The 5304-nt window shown below is 35.9% G+C and overlaps 1 long non-coding RNA gene across 1 annotated transcript; it reads right to left on the bottom strand.

Moving 5' to 3' along the window:
• Positions 1–474: 474 nt before the first annotated feature.
• Positions 475–1984, bottom strand: LOC148197131 (uncharacterized). Its single transcript, XR_015780415.1, has 2 exons — positions 1837–1984; positions 475–1072 (listed from the first exon to the last, which is right to left on the bottom strand). It is a non-coding gene; the product is annotated as an uncharacterized LOC148197131 (long non-coding RNA).
• Positions 1985–5304: the final 3320 nt, after the last annotated feature.

Genomic DNA, 5304 nt, shown 5'->3' with positions numbered 1-5304 from the left:
TTCCCATTCCCGCAAGCAATAAGAGTAGAAACAAAAAATTAATATTTAGATGAAAATGCATATATATAATCAAAGCATTTATAAGATACAAGAAAGTTCAATAGATACATCTACTCCAAACAAGATATGTTTGGTTCTCCATTTCCATGGAGAGTGTAACACCCCAAATTTTGGGATGCCATGGGTTTACAATAACTTTTTAATACTTAAATTCTGATATCATTTCAAGATACAGTTTAAATAAAACTTCCATTTATTATAACTGAATTATGAAAACTTCATAAATCAAATGCAACTATAAAACGTTCATAGAATTCCATTACAAAACTATTAACATTGAAATTAAAATCCCATAGTTCTCCCATGTATCTCGCTACTCAAATTTGCTTTAGCTACATCTGTAACAACATGTACTCACGTACAAGTACGATCATCATAGGTGGAAACCACAACCACAAACATGCAAGGGTGAGGTAACAGAAACATGTCATATAACATACACAAGTATTCAACATTAACTTAGAATAAGATTTATGAATATCACATATCAACATACTCCTATACACCTCTTTACATGACAACACATGAAATCATTAACACATCGCACTATCAAAATTCCAAGTCACCAACATATATCCACAAAATGATTTCGTCAAAGTAACCAATTCACACCCATACTTCCTCTGTCATTCACCAACTCATATCCCAATTTATTTGAAACCATTCACTATATATTGAATCACCATCGGGTCACTCACATACAACATAAGATCGAGTGTCACCTCTCACCACTCTCTTAAAGAGCTTCACTGGGCCAATACACTTTTCCACACCATTACATAATGACATCTCCCACCACTCTCTCGAAGGCTTCACCGGCAAGTACACCACTTCCCACCACTCTCTTAGAGCTTCTTCGAACAAGTATATGCTTTCCACCACCCTCTTGGGCTTCACCGGACAAGTATACACCCCACCACTCTATTCTTAAAGAGCTTCACCGGACAAGTACTAGTGCTACTTCCACCACACTTCCAAGAGTTTCACCGAGCATCACAACATAAACCCAATTCTAAAACAATTAACAATATTAAACTCGCACAATCAAACAACAAACCCTGTGTAATAAACGTTCTCGAAACAAAAGCAATCATCAAACTAATGACTAATAAGAAAAAATACATAATATATATACCCTTTTTTTAATAACTAACACCAAATGCATTAAAATAAGAATAAATTCAATATATTATCCCCTGAGTGGATCCCTCATGAATCCATTACTAACCCCTTCTTTTTCATTTAACTCTCTTCCTGCAAAATGGAAAAACTATCTTCGTGTCTTACCATTCACTTTTCCATGTTCACATGCCATACATACATCACATAAAAAAATTGATTTATTCTTATTTTATAACTTCTCGCGGGTCCCACTCCATTTAAGATCATCAATCACAACATGCATTCTTTTCATACTTTTCTCTCTCCTACCATACACACATACAATTAAGTAGCATAAATCTACACTTCTACGTTTTTCATTTATACCCATGAATCAACTACAACAAAATGATAAGTAGAAATCGTTTTCTCCCTTCCCTTTCACTCACGCGACAATATACACCAAGCACACACTAAAAATAATTCATACCCTTTCTTTATACCGACACCCGATACAAGATCAATGCAGTAAATTACGCACAACATAATTTCCATGGCTAAGAAGAACCCAAAGCTACATGCGTGACTACCAATTCCCCCACGATTCAACAAAACCCCAGACTATACTACAATACACCATACACATCTATAATCAAGAGTGTTAACTCCCCTTACCTCGTAAGTAAGTGAACCAGCCACCAAGCCAAAGTCTTCACAATTCTCTCTTCTCTCTCGAGCTCTACTCTTCCACCAAGGTACAAGGCCCTTCACGATTTGCAAGGAAAGAGTGATGGTTTTTCTCTCTCACACACACTTTCAGGGAATTGTCTTTCCCTAGGTTTTATCCTAATTTCATTTAAATATCTCTATCCAATATTACTTTCTGTTTCTTATTATTATTTATTTATTTATCTATTTATTTATTTAAAAGCTAAGGCCCAAGTCCTTTTTCTTCAACTCATTTCCAAAAATTAAAATAAAACAAATACTAATTAATTTTTCATAAATACTTTTATCACCCAATTCTATAATATAATTAAGTATTTAATATTAAAAAATGTAAAAAATAAAAAGAAAAACTATTTTTATTTTATCCGGAATTTATAGAGAGTCTAAAAGCTTATAAAAGTGGATGATAGAAGAAGGAGACCCAAAGAGGGAGAAGAGGATGTTTCCACATGCCCCAAGTAGCCTCCATGATCTCTAGAAGTAAAAATGTGCCTTCACATCGCGTCCCTAAGCTTCAACTGTGTTTTCTCATCCAAAAACTACATTTTTCTTCCACTCTCGCCACTTTAAAACCCTCTCCAAAAAGTGCATTCTCACTGGGCCATAAACACTTCTCATTGGGCTAGAGGTGATATGCTCGGTGGGCCACAAAATCCTCTTGTTAGTCTAGAGGTGCTCTACTAGCTAGGCCGCAAGACTTTCTGGCTGGGCTAGAGTTACTCTACTTGCTGGGCTAGCAGTGCTTGTGGCTGAGCTAGCAACTTTTGGCAGCAACTCTCTATTCTTCTCTAATCTTCCAATTTCCAACAAAATAAACCAAAATAGATAATTAAATTTATTTATGAAGACTAAATACAAATCTTACACATTTTCATGGAATTCAACACAAAACACATGATATAAAGACAAATAAAGGGTTCTAGTAAGTGTGCATAATAGTTAATTATCATACTTACTAACTTTCCCAAACTTAAACTTTTCATGTCCTCATGAGAAGCAAAAGTTAAACTTAGCCTAGACAAAATATCTGAACTACAATGGTTTAGTGACTCAAGCAAACAACTTCAATCAAAGAAAGAAATCAATCATTAACGGATGGCGCGACGATCCAACCGTGTCGACGGTCCCTTTAACCTTCTTCTAACGGATGGCGACTTGTCTACTGTCATCGCCAAGCCCAACGGCTACGACGGCGAATTCTTCTCCTCCTCCCTTAAATGTTGGCAGAATCATTGTTCCAACCCCGACCACGCTCTCATCCATGCTTTCACGACCTTCTGAAATTGATTTTTGGGGTTGTTTATTTGCCGATTTGTTTTGTTCTTGTGTCTTTACCCCTTCAAAATCGCTCCTTTAACAAAGTTTGAGCGATGGATTGTTGGGATTGGGTTCCTGTTGGCATCTCAAAGTTGGATTGAGTTCCTTTAACAGAGGTATTTTTTTCTGTGTTATTTTTGGGGCCACATAAAAAAGGTCAATTTTTTGGTCACATTTAGCGTAATTCTTAATCTCATTTTTCTGTTTCGTTTGATGCTTCACATGGCCGCTCGTTTCTTGGTGGCTTCTGTCAAGGTTTGTCCTTTGGTAGATACCTCTTCTTTGCTCCTTAATTTTTATTACACATGTAAATTTCAAAACTTTTTTTTGTCTGTTAAAATTTTATGGCAGTGTTTTTCTTATAAATTATTTTAACATCGTAGGGTTGTATAATTGGTTTTGGAATTTGAAGTGGTGAGTGGTGAAGATGGATTCAAAAAGCGAGGCTGTAAAGACACCAAAGAGGGAATTGGAAGCAGAAGGGGCTCTGAATTCAAAGATGAAGGGTTCTGGATAGCTCCCCTTGAAGGAGTGATGGTGGATGCTTGGTGGGGTTTGGTTGAAAGAGACAAACCCTTGAAGTATAACTAGGATGGCTATGTTGAACTTGTGCAAATGATTCAGAGGCATGGCTTGAAGCTTCAGGATGTCATGTCTTTCCATCAATGTGGTAGAAATGTCGGAGACTCTTGCAGGTATATCACACTACTCATTTTAACTTATTTCAATGTGTGTGTATTGCTCGTGTGTTTAGATTTATTGATAACAGAGATTTGGGTAATAAATTGTTGTGAGATTGATTTTTGTTCAAAAGAGTTCGTGAAATTTGTTGTATACAACATAAAAGTTATGAAAAGGCAAATAAAAAAACGATTGATTTTGATTTTGATTCTAATTTTGTACCATTCCTCCGCCTCCGTGGGTACTGAAAGAAATAAGTAAGAACCATGAATTGGTTTACACATACTGACAAGAAAACCCTAAACTTTGTGCAAATAAAAAATGTCCAGCTGCAAACATAAAATAATAGCAATGAAAAAGGTAAAACTAGGAAACTCAATCTTGGATTTTCATGATATCTTCTTTTGGGAGTCAAAGAGAAAGACACATAGATGTAGGTAAAGGACGCCATCGCTAGGCGGGCCCAAATCATAAACCAATACAAAAACGTGAATGAGACCACCAGATGCATATATTAATAAAGACTAATATCTCGCTTTATTCTTTCGTAAAATATTAAAAAAAATCTTTTTACCGCCTCGGTTCAACTCCAAACCGAGGGATAAGACCCCTCCCTCTACTGTCCCGATTCACAACCGAAGAAAAAAGTGATAGACTTTTTACCTCATATGTATATACCTCGATTGCGGAGCCGCTGCGGATAAAAGAAAATAATCGTTGTCGTTTCCTTTTACTGTACTAGTGCAAGATAAATGCAAAAGCTTTATGAGTTGTAGGTAAAGGACGCCATCGCTAGGCGGGCCCAAATCATAAACCAATACAAAAACGTGAATGGGACCACCAGATGCATATATTAATAAAGACTAATATCTCGCTTTATTCTTTCGTAAAATATTAAAAAAAATCTTTTTACCGCCTCGGTTCAACTCCAAACCGAGGGATAAGACCCCTCCCTCTACTGTCCCGGTTCACAACCGAAGAAAAAAGTGATAGACTTTTTTACCTCATATGTATATACCTCGATTGCGGAGCCGCTGCGGATAAAAGAAAATAATCGTTGTCGTTCCCTTTTACTGTACTAGTGCAAGATAAATGCAAAAGCTTTATGAGGGATCAACAAACATGATATATAAAATGTTTTTTTAATGCATGAAATCTTTTTCACCTTTAACTCAAGCTCATTAATGTCTTTTACTCTACAATCATTGTCACACAAATCAACTTTGTCCTTCGTTTCAACCAAAATAAACACACTCACATACAAGCTAGCATCAGAAGGACTTTCAAAACTTGTATTATAATTAGACTAAGGCCTTGTTCACTTGAGTGAATTTGAGAGAGAGTAATTGAGGGATTTGAGAGGATTTGAAAATAAATTTTTTTATTAATTATTTGAATGAATTTGGAGGTAAATGA

This window comes from Vigna umbellata, chromosome 6 (assembly GCF_029865625.1).
Source record: "Vigna umbellata cultivar VRB3 chromosome 6, Vumbellata_1.0, whole genome shotgun sequence".
Classification (NCBI taxonomy): Eukaryota; Viridiplantae; Streptophyta; class Magnoliopsida; order Fabales; family Fabaceae; genus Vigna; species Vigna umbellata.
Note: the sequence above shows the minus strand (reverse complement) of the source record. Positions and strands in the feature narration are given on the sequence as shown.